The sequence below is a fragment of the Heloderma suspectum genome, chromosome 5, assembly GCF_057233095.1.
Source record: "Heloderma suspectum isolate Gila_16-S chromosome 5, 16-S_ref, whole genome shotgun sequence".
NCBI lineage: Eukaryota > Metazoa > Chordata > Lepidosauria > Squamata > Helodermatidae > Heloderma > Heloderma suspectum.
Window position 1 is genome coordinate 39,217,371 of NC_139462.1, and position 17,075 is coordinate 39,234,445.

Consider the following 17,075-nt stretch of genomic DNA (forward strand, 5'->3'; position numbering starts at 1 on the left):
GTGGACTTTTTTTCTCTATCTCCTGAAGAAGACCTAAAAATAAGAAAAAGGCTGAAATGCGTTGGGCTTCTACAATAAATGTATTTTTGCATCCTGAGAACCTGTTTCGCTTCTTTCTTATCTACTATGGATGCTCACCTCCTTCTGTTTTCTTAGTTTTGAAGGTGCTGCAAGAAGTCTGCTACAGCAGACTAACATCAGAAAATATCAGAAAGCGTTTAACAGTTCTTTACTTCCCTCCACCTCCAAGACCTGTTTTTCTCCTCAGCATGCAGAGATGACTAATTTGTAAGGGAGATTGCATTCTTTTCTGTGGATTAGCCATGTTAATCTGCTGTAGGAGAAACAAAACAAAAGTTGTGTGTCTCCTTAAAGACTAGCGGCACAATCCTAGGCATGTCTACTCAGAAGTGGATATAGGATTGCAGCCTAAGGCTTGGAGCCCAACATTCCTTTCATCTATGGAATGGGGCTTTCCCACCTCTCCCTTCCCACTGCATCTCCTTGCACCCCCGCCCCCCAAATCTGCTCCTGAGGGTTGCTGGTCACTTGGGAATGCTGTGAGATATGGTGCAGGGGACTGCAGATGGAGGAGGAGTTGGAAGTCACTCCCCACATGTGAACAGAGGAGCAATTTAGGATCCAAGCCCTAGGCAACTGTATTGTGCTATAAGCATTCATAGGCTAGAGTCCACTTCTTCAGATGCAAGAAATGTCTTTTTCAGTAAGGATCAGTAAATCCTAGGACGGCCATGTGTCCTACTGTGCAGAGGACACTGCTCTAATTGAAGGGCTGTCAAAGGGCAGTCCTCTGTTGGAAGGGCTGCCCAGTCAAAGCCCAGTTAAAGAACCATAAGAAGGGAGTGCAGGGGCCTTGAAGCTGGCCATCAACACTTGGCGCCTGGACAGCAGATTGAGCAGGCTGGCACACAGGTCACCTGGTCACAGTCTTCCCCCATACCAGTACATGCTGAGATGTACTGTATTCCTATTTAAATGATATCATTCCTAAATTTGCATTTATATATATATGTTTGCTTATGCAAATATTATGCAAATCTGTGTCTTCTTTTGTCCTCCTTTTTGATGATGCATTTCCTCTTTTTTTGTGATACATAAATGGCCACCCTAGTAAATCCACAGAAACATGGCTGGTGGAACAGTGAATGACTCAAGACCTAACTCAGCAAGTTTCCTGCCACCTCTTTGTCCAGCTACTTTACTAATGGTTATCTGCCTCAATTTAGTGATTTTTTTTTTTTTTTGTCTTAGCACCCGTTATAATGAGCCAATTTTGTTATTTATTTAATCAATGTTTACCTGGCTTTTCTATGGCATGAATATTCAAGGCAGCTTACGAAATGGATAAAGCCTACAAAAAATAAATACCCAGCAAGCTACAAATAGTTGTATTCGAAGAGAAATAGCTACAAATAGAAGAGAAAAAACCATGGGGGCAGGGAGAATAGAAGCAGCACCGTTACACTAATTTAATATATTTCAGGACGCAGCAAACAATTAAAAATTAAAAGCTTGCTTTAAAAACATTTTGAGAACTCATCTAAACATGGGAAAAGAGGAAGCTCAATAGATCTCCACAGGGATGGTGTTCCATTGTTTCGGTACCATCACTAAAAAGCCCCCATCCCTTGCATTGACTACAGCATTTCTAATGGTGACAGGATAAGGAGCAGAGCTTCTGAAGCTGATTTTAGAACATGGCCAGGTTCTTAGGAGAGAAAGTAGTTCTTGAGATATCCTGGCCCTACACCAGGGTGGGCAACCTGCAGCCCTCCAGTTGGTTCAGCCTACAACTCCCAACAGCCCTGGCCAGCATAGCCAATGGTGGGGGAAATGGGAGTTATAGGCCAAAACATCTAGAGGATCACAAGTTGCTCACCCCTGTCCTGGGCCATTAAGGTAATTGCTGGGATCCTGAGTTTGCTCCTGTTGGTGGGAGTATCCCTGAGCAGAGTTCTACCCACGAGACCCTTACCAGTGATAGGGAGGAGGGGCAACTTGTACCAATTCCCCAATCCTCCTTCAGTGCAGCTTCTTGCCCCCTCAATCTGCTCCAGAGTGTAGGGGTATCCCCTGAAACAGTGTGCGTGTGGGGGGGACTCCAGGGGAAATCAGTGAAACATGCCTCCCTCCTTCCACTGGCAGGGTCCTCTGCTGGATCTCGGCCTTATCCATGAAGGGAAGGAGCACTTTCATTATGTAAGCCTAGTTAGGATCCAAGCCATGATGTGCAAGTCATTCTTAGTCATCCTAAATGGATCTTCATTATATATCAAGTTTCATTCATTGCTTGTAGAAAGCCTTATTTGTTCCCTTCTCCAATTCCTTCTGCTATACTACCCTCTATGTCTCAATGAATGTGCACATAGATAAGAAATGAAACTGCCTCCCTCTTCCATCAAGTCAGATTCTCCTATTCCTTTCCTGCAAATCTCATGAAGCAGTTTCTGGACCACTTTGTTTGGTAGCATCCCCTGTTACTTCCACCCAGTCTCTTAATCAAGCTTCCCTTGCCTCCCTTCTAGAAAGGTCAGCTTTTAAACTGGTTTTTGTTCCTCTGCCTTTAATAACAGCTTGATCTGCAGACATTAGGAGGCGATAAAACGTAAAGTCCCCATGCCTTGAAACTTCAGCTATTGATCTCATCACCTCAAGGATCTCTACAAACTGGGAGAATGGACATCTAAATGGCAAATGCGGATCAATGTAAGCAAGTGTAAAGTGATGCATCTGGGGGCAAAAAATCCCAACTTCAAGTATAGCCCTATGGGATCTGAGCTAGCAGTGAGGAAAGAGATCTTGGGGTTGTGGTGGACAGCTTGATAAAGATGTCAGCCCAGTGTGCGGCTACTGTAAAAAAGGCAAACTCTATGTTAGGCATTATTAGAAAAGGAATTGAGAATAAAAGTTCCAATATCATACTGCCCCTATACAAATCTATGGTGTGGCCACAATTGGAATACTGTGTCCAGTCCTGGTCACCACACCTAAAAAAAGTTATTATAGAGCTGGAAAAAGTGCAGAAAAAGGCAACTAAAATGATCAAGGGGCTGGGGCGTCTCCCCTATGAGAGAAGGTTACAACAGTTGGGATTGTTTAGCTTGGAAAAAAGGAGGGTAAGGAGAGACATGATAGAGGTCTACAAAATTATGCATGGTGTGGAGAATGTGGATAGGGAGACATTTTTCTCCCTCTCTCAAAATACTAGAACCTGGAGTCATCCCATGAAGGTGATTGGTGGGAGATTCAGGACAGATAAAAGGAAGGACTTCTTCGACAGCACATAGTTAAACTATGGAATTTGCTACCACAGGATGTAGTGATGGCCACCAATTTGGTTGGCTTTAAAAGGGGGTTGGACAAATACATGGAGGAGAAGGCTATCAATGGCTATACTCCTGATGGCTATGTGCTACCTCCAGAGCCAGAGGCAGTGAGCCTATGTACACCAGATGCTGGAGAACATGGGTTGGAGGGAGCTGTTGTGCTCATGCTTGCGGGTTCCCAGTCGGCAGCTGGTTGGCCACTGTGTGAACAGAATGCTGGACTAGATGGACCCTTGATCTGATCTAGCATGGCTCTTCTTATGTTCTTATATTCTGAGGTGCTGTTAAAAGCACTTGAATAGGCCAAGCTGAGATTTCCTTTTCTTGGTCAGTCTCACCTTTATCCCTTTTTTTGTTATTGGACACTGGGGAAGATAACAACCTTCAATGAACATTCTTAGAAAGCCAGAGTGTATGAACAGATAGGTTTACCATGCAGTAGCACATTCATGAGGAGGCATGATAATTATTTGGAAAGGCAGGTGGGAAACCATGGGGTCACGAAGAGTCGGACATGACTTAACGACTGAACAACAACAGCAACAATGCCCTTCTTAAGAAGATCCACCTGGCATCTTTAGATTCCAGGTTAAGACCTTCCTCTTCCAACAGACATTTAATCTTTAATCTGTTGCTCTGATTATTAATGTTACCCCTTATTAGAAAAAGGAGACTCCATAACCATTGGCGTCTCAAGTTACGTAAGAGCCCGAGTGGCGGGAAAATATAGGCGGAGCAAAAAGGGAATCATACTGACGCACTCATGACTAACGGCTTGGTAAGCTGATAGTGACTGTTTATTGGATATTAACTTAGTGAGCCGATGTACTAACTGTTTCATTGGTTACTGGTGAGAACAATAGAAGCGATATGATATAAAAGGCTTTTGCACACGTGTCTCGGGGTCCAGACTGCTCTGCACCCGTTTTGCAAAACGTTCAATAAAATAGTGTTGGATCCACTGCTGCCTGCCTGGCATTCTTTTCTTCTAAACCGAAAGCAAGGACTTTTTATCTAACAATTTGGTGCCGTGACTCGGATCCTGCTTCGGGGCGCGTCCCCTTCGCGCTGAGCCGAGGGGCCGCGGAGGAGAAGTGGCCACAGGCGGTTGTTTTATACTGCCTTCTCCTCACGACGGTGGCGGCAGAAGTGCCTGGGGACCAACGCCAGAGGAAGAGGGAGACGTGATCACTCCTTTTAGGCACCGGCAGTGGATCAATAAAGCAGCTGGACGCAGCTGCGGGCGGGACAGAAGAGGCTTTTGGGGTAAGTGAAACAGCTTACATCAGGGGATAAACGCGGGACGGTGGTGTGTTTGTGATTGTGTGAGACGCCTATGGGCGAAGCGAGTGAGGAGCCCCGATCTGCATTTCCTTACCCCGGAGACGGGCTAGGTCAGAGGAGGGCGAAGCGCAAGAATTGCTGACTGAAATTCCCACCGTCATGGGCGGGTCCCAATCTAAGTCTGCGAAGAAGTCCCATACGCCCTTGGAGTGTTGTTTGCGCAATTGGTCACATTTTAAGCAGGATTATGGAACTAAGATGACAAAGGATCGTCTTGTCTTTTTTTGCACCCGGGAATGGCCAATATTAGAACCCAAATGGCCACCCGAGGGGTCTTTTGACCCAACCTTGGTATCTGATGTGCGAACAATAGTAGCACAGAGGGGAAGTTGGGACCAGTTCCCTTATATTGATTCGTGGGCAACTTGTGTGCCCCTTGGCGGCAGGCCTGCTCCGTGGGTTGTTAAATGCATGTCCCTTGCCCTTCCCATGGTGGTCAAAAGGAAACCACCAAAAGAAGGACCACCCAGGGTCGTGGCCACGGCACCGGAGGACCTACTGCTTCCTCCTCCCTACGGGACAGCCGTCGCAGGGCGCTCGTTGCAACCACCACCCTCTCCTGAGGGGCCCGCCCAGCGGTTAGATGCCCCCGAGAAGGACCCCTCTCATGAAATAGTACCGGAGGACCCCACCCCTCTAGTTGAACGCCAGGACACTCTCCAAGATCGTCTATATTCCCTAGAGGAAAAATTGGAGGTCCTACAGAGAGAGGCAAAAGGGGGACCTAACTACAACCTGCGAAAGGACCCCCAACCACCAGTGAAGTTCACCTTCCCCATCAGAGAAGTCCCCGACCCTAACGCCCAACATCCTCAAGGGACGATGTTTGTTTATGTCCCATTCACAACATCTGATTTGTATAATTGGAAACAATTTAACCCCTCCTTTGAAGAGGATCCCGGGCCACTCCTGTCTCTGATGGAGAATGTGAGGCTTACTCACAACCCCACATGGGACGATACACAAATGCTATTGAACACCTGTTTTCTCAGCCAAAAGCCAACCATCCTTGCAGGGGCACGAGCCAAGTATAGGGAGGAAAATCCCCAAGCAACTGAGGAGGAGACGGTGGAGGTTCTGCCCACAGGGCGACCCAATTGGGGGGTGGCCACAGCGGCACATAGACGCTTACATGCTGACTATTTTCGACTCATTTTAGCAGGCATGAAGCAAGCCGCGAGAAGGGCCCCCAATTTGCAAAAAGTCCTGACTCTAAAGCAAGACAAAAACGAACCTCCTGCTGTGTTCCTCCAAAGGCTGAGGGAAGCCTTCGCTAAATATACTGACATTGACTTGAATGATCCAAATAATTTAAGGATCCTCACGACTCAGTTCGTGGGAAATAGCTGCCAGGACATCAGAAAGAAGTTGCAAAAAGTTGAAGGAGGGTTGGCAGCTGACTTAGGAGTTTTAGTTGAAGTAGCTCAAAAGGTTTATGAGAGGCGAGAAGAAGAAGAAGGAAAAGAAAAAGACAAGAGGCAGGCCAAGCTCCTTGCTGCGGTTCTTAAACCTGACAAGGAGGGAGCTAGGAAGGGGAGGAAAGGGGGAAGGAAAGGATCTCCCCTGGGGAAAGATCAATGTGCCTTTTGTAAGAAAATGGGGCACTGGAAGCGTGACTGTGAGGCTTTGAAGCAGAAAGAGAGAGGGGAAAATACGGGAGAAGTGCAGAGAGTTCTGTATGAACAGGAAAGAGATTAGGACAGACCGGGGCCCAGCCCCCTCTTAGCCGTCTCTGAGGCAAGACGGGACCCCATGGTCAAAATAAAGGTTGGGGGCCACTCCTACAAAGCCCTTGTGGACACAGGGGCCGCCCTGTCCGTCCTCCCCCTCAGTGAGCCCCCAACGGGAGGTGGGGGGTTCACCACCATAATGGGGGTCGAGGGAAGGGCAACTCAAGTGCCCCTCTCTCGTCCCCTGTTCACCAAGGTTGGGAAAACACACCTAGAACATGCATTTGTCTGTACCCCCTCCTGTCCGGTGGCATTGCTAGGGAGGGACTTATTGACTAAACTCCAAATTGAGATTGCTTTTACTCCTGACGGAAGGATGGAGATACGGCTCCCTAAACAGCAGAGTAGTAACTACCAAATGGCCCTTTTGAAGGTTGCAGAAGAATCCATCCCAGAGGCCACCGAGGACTGGAGCGTAATAGAAAACAGAGTCAACCCTCTAGCTTGGGCCGGGATTGGAGGGGCCTCTCGTGCCAAGTCGGCAGCACCATACAAAATTCCCCTCAAGGAGGGAGCAAGGCCTGTTCATGTGAAACAGTATCCCCTTTCCCGCCAAGGAAAGGAGGGCCTACAACCAGTAATAACAAAGCTCCGAGAAGAAGGCCGGCTCATTGAGATAATGTCCCCCTATAACACGCCCATCATCGCTGTGCCAAAAAGGGGAGGGGGGGCAAGGGCTTTCGTTTAGTGCAAGACCTCCGGCTCATTAATCAGCAGATCGAGGCCCCCCATCCTGTGGTCCCCAACCCACACACCCTCCTTGTAGGAATTCCGGAAGAGCACGCCTGGTTCACTGTCATAGACCTAAAAGACGCCTTTTTCAGCATCCCCCTCCACCCTGATTCAAGGCCTTTGTTCGCCTTTGAATGGGAAAGCCCAGGGGGGGGGTCAAAAGTTCAATTAGCATGGACAGTCATCCCTCAGGGGCTGAATCTCTCACCGGTGGTCTTTGGCCAGCAGCTCCAAAAGGATCTCGAACCCTGGGTCCAGCAGCACTCAGAGGTGCATCTCCTCCAGTACTGTGACGACCTCTTGATTTCAGCCAAGGCCAAGAATGCGTGCCTGAGTGGGACGGTTTCCCTCCTCAACTATCTAGCAGGGGGGGGGTATAAAGTGTCAAAAGAAAAAGTACAGTTGGCCCAACCAACTGTAAAATTCCTAGGCTACCACATAACTAAGGGGACTCGGAGCCTAGGGCAAGAAAGAGTTGAAGTCATCCGTGACACTCCTGTCCCTAAGTCCCCCCACGAATTGAGGACCTACCTGGGGCTGACCGGATTCTGCCGACTATGGATAGCAAACTATGGGGAGACAGCGCGGCCGCTGTATGAGGCGCTGCAGAAAGATAGACTGGATAAATGGAAATGGACTAAGGAAATGAATAAGTCTTTTCTCAGTCTTAAAGCTGCTCTTGTGTCACCACCTGCTCTAGCCATACCAAATCCCAGCCGGCCATTTAGACTTTATGTGCATGAAAATAAGGGCATAGCTTCGGGAGTGCTTTGCCAGCGAAAAGGGCCCTCTTGGAGACCAGTGGGATATTATTCCAAGGTCCTAGATGTCGTAGCACGAGGATGGCCAAGTTGCCTGAGGGCAGTAGCGGCAACGGCTCTGGTTTGCGCTGAAGCGGAGAAATTGACAATGGGAGGACCCATTGAAATTTGGGTGCCGCATGGAGTGCCACAAATTTTGGGATCAGGAGGAGGAAGCAAATTTCTCAACCCAGCCCGGCATTCCCGATATGAAATAGGTTTACTAACAAATGAAAACCTCACTTTTAAGGCTTGCTCCAGCTTTAATATCGCCACACTGCTGCCAACATTACTGGGCACAAACGGATCAGGACTCCCAGATCATGACTGCCTTGAAGTATTAGACCTGGACACCAAAGGCCGACCGGACCTTGAGGATGAACCAATAGAGGGAGCCAGAGATCTGTTTGTAGATGGATCTAGCTATATGCTGGATGGAAGGCGCTACACAGGCGCGGCTGTCGTTACTCTAGAGGAGAGTGTGCGTGAGGAAAGGCTGCCTCCTCATTTCTCCGCCCAATCCGCTGAACTGGTAGCCCTGACAAGAGCCCTGCAAGCCAGCAAGGGAAAGCGAGTAAATATTTATACCGATAGCAAAAATGCCTTCGCCGTCGTGCATGCTCATGGGCAACTGTGGAAAGAGAGGGGATTCCTTACAGCAAACGGATCTCCAGTGGCTAATGGCGGCCTAATAGTGGATCTTCTGGATGCCCTCCAGCTACCCTCACAAGTAGCTGTTGTCCACGTCCGAGCCCATGGGAAAGAAAAAGAGGAAAAATGGAGACAGGGAAATCAGAAGGCAGATGAGGCCGCAAAAAGAGCAGCCAGAGAGGGAATCCAAGGAACATTCCTCATTCTACCCAAAAGAAAAGAGCGCCCCACATACTCCCCTGCTGAGTTACGAATGGCACAAGAACACGGAATAAGTCCCTGTGATGACGGATGGATCCAGATGACAGATGGAAGACTGCTTCTTCCACAGACCCTGCAGAGGGTTGTTCTAGAGCAAGTTCACCATTCTCTTGGACACCCTGGAGCATCAGCCATGATCGACTATTGCAAGAGGCTGTTTGTCTCCCCTGGCTTAACTGTATGCGCCCACCGACTAGCCGCAACCTGTGAAGTTTGCCAGAAAACCAACCCTCCCAGGGCACCCCCTCCTCCAAAAGGAGGGCGACCATGGGCCTACTATCCTTTCCAGAGGGCGCAGATTGATTTTGCTGAGATGCCACCATGTAGGGGTTACAGGTATTTGCTTGTAATAGTATGTCAAATGACAGGGTGGGTAGAGGCGTTTCCATGTAGGAACTGCCAAGCTAAAACTGTTGTTGCTAAATTGTTACAGGAGGTGGTGCCCCGGTTCTCCCTGCCCGAAGTTATAGAGTCCGATCAGGGCTCACATTTCACCTCAGTTATTACACGGGGGCTGGCACAAGCTCTGGGAATAGAGTGGCATTTACATTGCCCCTGGAGGCCCCAGGCAAGTGGGCAGGTTGAAAGAATCAATCGGAGCCTCAAGGAGACTTTAACCAAACTCCAACGAGGGGTGAAGCTCACTTGGGTTGAGGCTCTGCCAATAGCTTTAACGAAGCTTCGAAGGATGCCAAGAAAGGACATAAAATTGTCCCCCTTTGAACTGATGTTTGGGTTCCCGCCTCGGGTACACTGCGGAAGGAGGGAGGAAGTCAAGTGGGAGGTGGGTGATCAGATGCTAAGGGATCAGTTGACTTCTCTACAGTCTGTTCTTTCACAGCTACGAGCTTATTCCGTTCCGTTTCAGAGACTGCCGTTAGATGCACCTATCCATCTCTTCCAGACGGGAGACGAGGTGTTGCTGAAAAAGTGGAATAAAGAAGCTTTAAAGGAAGGGTGGGAGGGGCCTTATTTGGTGGGACCAACCAGCCACTCGTGTGTAAAGCTTGTGGGTTCTAGTAAATGGACACATTGCAGCCGGATAAAGCCATTTAAGCGACCCTCGCTTCCTTCTGTCACTTGGAAAGAACAGGAGGACACAGGCAACGGTCCTTTGCTCCCTGGCACCCCTCTGGAAGCTGCCAAGGACACAGGCGAAGAAGCCATCCAGGAGCCACAATCGCCTGTAATATACAAGTCACAACATCTGGGAAAAGCTCGGGTTCGAATTACAAAAAACTTGTAATATGAAGCAAGTATTGTGGGTGGTGTTGGTAACGTTGGTTAAAGAAATATTAACGTGGATGGTGATACCTCAAGGACTTGGGCTTGACAGCTTTAAGATAAAACCCCGAAATGTCACACCAACACCCCTCAGACCACTTCTGGTACAGATCCCTGAGAAAGAGAGGCGTCCCTGGAGAACCAGGTTAGGGATCCCAATAACAGAGGAAACTGATAATGTGTGGTTAGAGTGGATAAAGTATACAGCCAAGTCTTTAAATAAGTCTTACTGTTTTGTTTGTGCCACAGGGAGATCTGTGGCAAAGGTGCTGCCCTTTCCACTGGGATGGGACACTCCTTCCCTCCTCACCTGCGTGATCCGTTTGTTCCAACACCCTGATGCATGGGGAGAGGAGGAATGCCAAACCCTCAATAAATTATACCCCCCACTCAAATCAAAGGATCGTGTCAGACCTTCCACAGTCTTCCTGCAAAGAAGAAACCATACCGGATGCATACACCGAAACCTTGCAGACACAGAGGGGCGTATAGGGAACCTGACGAGTAAAGTAAGATGTGTTAATTCTACTCGCTTTAGGAATAATTCCCTTTCAATCCCACGAGCTGATCTCTGGTGGTATTGTGGTGGCCTAGAGTTGTATGAGGTATTGCCCTCCAATTGGTCCGGAGCTTGTGGGTTAGTTCAGTTGGCAGTCCCCTTTTCAATTGCATACCATCCAGCAGAGAAGACTGGCCAACCCCGGCAGAAACGATCAGTAACCCCTTTTGATGATCAAATATATATTGACTCCATAGGAGTACCAAGGGGAGTGCCAGATGAGTTCAAAGGAAGAAATCAAATTTCTGCAGGATTTGAATCTACCCTGTTTTGGTGGGTGACCATTAACAAAAATGTAGATTGGATCAATTACGTTTATTATAATCAGCAGAGGTTTATAAACTATACTCGAGATGCTGTAAAAGGATTGGCTGAGCAGCTAGATGCCACCAGCCAAATGGCTTGGGAAAATCGGCGTGTTCTTGATATGATGTTAGCAGAAAAAGGAAGGGTTTGTGTCATGCTAGGTGGACGGTGTTGCACCTTCATCCCTAACAACACTGCCCCAGATGGCACGGTAACAAGGGCTTTGCAGGGTCTCACCGCCTTGTCTGAAGAATTAGCCGAGAATTCAGGGATTAACAACCCCGTGACTGACTGGTTGGAGAGATGGTTTGGAAAATGGAAACACCTAGCAGCCTCAATCCTTATTTCGCTTGTAGTAATGATAGGAGTTTTAGTGTTATTTGGTTGTTGCATTATCCCCTGCGCTAGAGGCTTATCCCAGCGGTTAATTGAAACCGCTCTGTCAAAACAGATGCTCTTGCTTTATTGTGCTGATAAAGAAACTCCATTTTAAATGCTTTAAGACGTGAATAAAGACTTAAAGGAGGGAATTGTTAGAAAAAGGAGACTCCATAACCATTGGCGTCTCAAGTTACGTAAGAGCCCGAGTGGCGGGAAAATATAGGCGGAGCAAAAAGGGAATCATACTGACGCACTCATGACTAACGGCTTGGTAAGCTGATATTGACTGTTTATTGGATATTAACTTAGTGAGCCGATGTACTAACTGTTTCATTGGTTACTGGTGAGAACAATAGAAGCGATATGATATAAAAGGCTTTTGCACACGTGTCTCGGGGTCCAGACTGCTCTGCACCCGTTTTGCAAAACGTTCAATAAAATAGTGTTGGATCCACTGCTGCCTGCCTGGCATTCTTTTCTTCTAAACCGAAAGCAAGGACTTTTTATCTAACACCCTCACTCTTTAATATTTTAATGTTTTCATATTTTATTGATGTATCTATTATTTTTGTTGTTACTGTAATGTTGTTGGGTTTTTTAAATGATTGTAAACCTCCCCCAAAGGCATCTGGCAGTTCTGCAGCATAAACATTTGATAGATGATAGATGGATGGATGGATGGACAGACAGACAGACAGACAACACTGCTGGTTTGGGAACTGACCTTGCAATTTATCCAGCCCACATGGCCATCTCTTGCAGACATGTGATACAGTGGAACCCTTAATGATTTGTTGTTGTTTATTCGGTCAGTCGCTTCCAACTGTTTGTGACTTCATGGACCAACCCACACCAGAGCTTCCTGTCGGCCGTCGCCACCCCCAGCTCCCCCAAGGTCGAGTCCGTCACCTCCAGAATATCATCCATCCATCTTGCCCTTGGTCGGCCCCTCTTCCTTTGGCCTTCCACTTTCCCTAGCATCAGCATCTTCTCCAGGGTATCCTGTCTTAATTCTCATTATGTGGCCAAAGTACTTCAGTTTTGCCTTTCATATCATTCCCTCAAGTGAGCAGTCTGCCTTTATTTCCTGGAGTATGGACTGGTTTGATCTTCTTGCAGTCCAAGGCACTCTCAGAATTTTCCTCCAGCACCACAGTTCAAAAGCATCTATCTCCCTTCGCTCAGCCTTCCTTATGGTCCAGCTCTTGCAGCCATAGGTTACTATAGGTTACTAGCCATAGGTTACTTGCAGCCATAGGTTAGGGGAATACCATTGCTTTGACTTGGTTGTCAGTGTGATGTCTCCGCTCTTAACTATTTTATCAAGATTTGTCATTGCTCTCCTCCCAAGAAGTAAACGTCTTCTATCCATAATGATAGTTATGAATAATTCCCTTGAATAGTGGAATATAGGGAAAAGCAAAGAGCCAAGTTTTTGAGATGATAATGATGATGATGGCTGGGGAAAGGGACAGGCAATAGCCACCCTCAGAATGGAAACAATGAAGGGTGAGGCATGCATAATGAAAAGAAAAGGGCAGGGCAGGGCAGGGCAGAGAGGATCCTCCAACAACTCCCAGGATAAATTCTAGAATTCCATGGAGCCTGAAACAAAGACCATTTTCCATTCCCTGCTTGCCTCAGGGCATACCTCCCTGGTGGTATGAGGGCTGCTTAATTATTGACACCTGCAGTACCTTAGCAACCTGGGAGGGATTCCTTTGAAGCAACAAGTGGCATTACAGTCTCTGGAAGCTCAAGTGAGTTTTCAATTAGCCAGAATGGTTCTTTGATACTAGAAACCAATTTTCCTTGAAACCAATTCAACAAGAAGAGTTGTAGAAAAGGAGGGGAGGGAAAGAGACTTTGTTTCCAGTACCATTGCATAAGCCCTGTTAGGAAAAGTGACACAGCTATACGGTATTGTTTGTGAACAGGGCAAATGATGCTGTCATTTCTGTTTCTGCACATGCCCTTTGAATACACATGGATCAAACTTAGACCATCAGTTTGGGGGCTTTTGCCCCTCCTAAAGGATTTATGAGGAACATGAGAAGCTGGAATTCCTTTACAGTTCAAAGTAGAAACTTGTACAGACCAACAGTAAAGAGTATGATCCAAAGTATTCATTGGGCTAAACATAAATGGTGTTGATATGTATCTATATGTATTAATATATATGTACTCTCTAGGAAGGTAAAGAGATGTCCTTATAGAGAGGCTAGCAAAGGGTTTCTGACTACCTTGTGGTTTTAAAGATAGGAGAAATTAAGAGGTTGTCCTGGAGTGGGTAGAAGTTTCTTCCACTGTGTGTTTGCACAAAGTGAAGCGTAGCCTGAAATATGTACGGTTGCTAGAGTTGCTCTGACATATTTTCATGCCCTAACTAAGCAAGGCCCCTGAACTGAATTAGAAACAGATTAAAAATTACTCATTATCTAAAACTATGTTGTCTGTCAAATACCCAAGGAATAATATGGCTGTGTTAGATCAGAAGCCCTTATTCGTTCCAAGTGATTCTGGCCTCAAAGCAGGTTCTTTTATTTTCTATTTGATAGGACAATCAAATAGAAAATGTGTATATTAAGATTCATTTGGCAGCATTTCTTTTAACTGTACAACTTTTCCTCTTTGGTATCTTTTTGAGATCAGCCTAGAAGTGGTGAGGTGTTTGTCAGAAGGGAAGGGCTGTAGCTCAGTGGTAGAACACATGCTTTCCATGCAAATGGGCAGAAGTTTTCCCATATCCAGATAGGACTGAGAAAGTCTGGAAAACCCACTACAGGCCAATGCAGATAATACTGAGCTAGGTAGACCAATGCTCTGACTTGGCGTAAAGCAGCTTCTGATGTTCCAGTGCTGCTGACCCATTTATTAGTTTAAATATACTGCTATGTGTTTGGTGTCAGTCCAAATTACCTCCAGGGATCCCTTCCAATTCAGTGCCTCTGAGTACAAAGAGACTGAGGATTTCCCCCTAACTCTGTAACTGCTGAATGGTCACCTTTGTTCTAAAAGGCCTGAGGGGGTAGGAGGAAGTGAATCTGGGGGAAGTGAGAAACTAAGACAGAAGAGAGAGCAGCTTTTGATCATGGAGAAAGCAAAAGAATTCCAGAAAAACATCTATCTCTGCTTCATTGACTACGCTAAAGCCTTTGATTGTGTGGATCACAACAAACTGTGGCAAATTCTTAAAGAGATGGGAGTACCAGACCACCTTACCTGTCTCCTGAGAAACCTGTACGAGGGTCAAGAAGCAACAGTAAGAACCAGACATGGAACAACCAATTGGTTCAAAATGGTGAAAGGAGTACGACAAGGCTGCATATTGTCGCCCTGTTTATTTAACTTATATGCAGAGTACATCATGAGAAACGCCGGGTTGGATAAATCACAGGTCGGAATTAAGATTGCTGGGAGAATTATCAACAACCTCAGATACGCAGACAATACCACCCTAATGGCAGAAAGTGAAGAGGATCTCAAGAGCCTCTTGTTGAGCGTGAAAGTGGAGAGTGCAAAAGCTGGTTTGAAACTCAACATTAAAAAAACTAAGATCTAGGCATCTTGCCCCATCACTTCCTTGCATATAGAAGGGGAAGAAATGGAAGCAGTGACAGATTTTATTTTCTTGGGCTCCAAGATCACCACAGACGGTCACTGTAGCCATGAAATTAAGAGACGCTTGCTCCTTGGGAGGAAAGCTACGGCAAACCTAGACAGCATAGTGAGAAGCAGAGACATCACCTTGCCGACAAAGGTCCGCATAATCAAAGCTATGGTTTTCCCAGTAGTAACGTATGGCTGTGAGAGCTGGACTATAAGGAAGGCTGAGCGCCGAAGAATTGATGCTTTCAAACTGTGGTGCTGGAGAAGACTCTTACGACCCCTGGACTGCAAGGAGGTCAAATCAGTCAATCCTAAAGGAACTCAACCCTGACTGCTTATTGGAAGGACAGATACTGAAGCTGAAGCTCAAATATTTTGGCCACCTAATGCGAAGAGAAAACTCCCTGGAAAAGACCCTGATGCTGGGAAAGATTGAAGGCAAAAGGAGAAGGGGACTGCAGAGGATGAGATGGTTAGATAGCATCACCGATGCAATGCATATGAACTTGAGCACACTCCAGGAGAGCGCGGAGGACAGGAAGGCCTGGCGTGCTATGGTCCATGGGGCCACGAAGAGTCGGACACGACTTAAAGACTGAACAACAACAATCTCCTTCATGCAGATTTCCCTTATGCAAACCAGCCTTCAATCTGAACATTGTGAATTCACTTCCTCAAACAGATGTCTTCTTCCCACTGCAAAAATAGGAAGCCTTGATTTGACATTGGGTCCAGTTGCTTCCTTCACATGAGATCCATCTTCTGCTGTCTTCATAAAAGCCCATGCATCAGTGAGCAGCGGACTGGCCAGTTGTGAATCGCCAAAAGAAGAGAGGAAATGCCTCACCAGAAAAGAGGACAAATAGGAGGCTGAGCTGCATAAAATGTGCATTTGTTAATGTATATGTATAGATGGAAATTTAGAAATAATTATTATAATTTACAGTCCATCTTACCATGGTGTGGAAAACCGTGTGCTTGCCAGTTCCGTTTTCTGTTCAGGTACTAACTGTTGATGGCCAACAGTTCTTATGGTTCTTTATCTTTAAACTGGAATTGGATGGGGCAGCCCTTCAAAGAGAGGACAGCTTTAAATAGAGGACAGTCCTCTGTCAGCCCTTCAAAGAGAAGACCGTTTTCTGAAAAAGAAGACACAGTGGGTATACGTGGGTGGGGGGGGGGGAAGGTGACACATCGTGATCCTGCATTGCTCTCCCATGTTCTTTCAATGCATTGGGGATTCAAGTGAATATCCTAAAATGTCTTCAAAGCCATGTCCTTAATAGCTGGTGGATAGTATTAATAATATTAAAGTAAATGAGAACACAGTAGATAATTGAATGCTCTCATGATTACACACCCATTGGGTATCTGATAATGGCAGTGCAGATGTCACCACAGTGGAGACATTCTTCCTCACAATGTCATTTCCTAAGGTACTAGCAGCGGGACATACATGAAATATATTTTTAAAAAATTATTTGGCGGCGACATTATGACTTCACATATATCCAGTTACATCTGGGTTTCCATCTGTACGTGATGAACTGTTCAGCAATAACAACAGTGAAACTGCATTCCTTGTGGTACCCTTAAGATCCACAGTGCTGGGAAATACCCCCCCCCCAAATGGCCAACTAAAAGGGAAAGGCACACATAGTCCCTAGTATCAAATCAGAGCATTGAAATCAGTGGCAGCTCCAGGTTTTTGAGGGCCCTTGGGCAAGACACCCTCCATGGGCCCCCTCCCTCAGTGAGCCTGCCTTCGCATTGCCATTGTCAGCAGCTGCTACTGCTCCTCATCCTCTTCCTCATCATTGCTACCCCTTGCTTGCTTGTCAGGCAGAGAGCCGGGGAGCAAGGAAGGAGTGGCATCTGCTGCTCCTCCTCCTCACCACCACCACTGTCCGGGCCACAGTGAGAGACAGCTGAACAAGCTGGTTTCAATGGTGGAGAGGAGGGGCAAATCCAGGGGGCTCTTGTCAGTGGGCCCTGGTTGGGGTGTTGGCCCATGGAAGGTGCCCAACCATGCTTACTCTTAATGCTAGACCTGATTGAAATACTGTTTCCC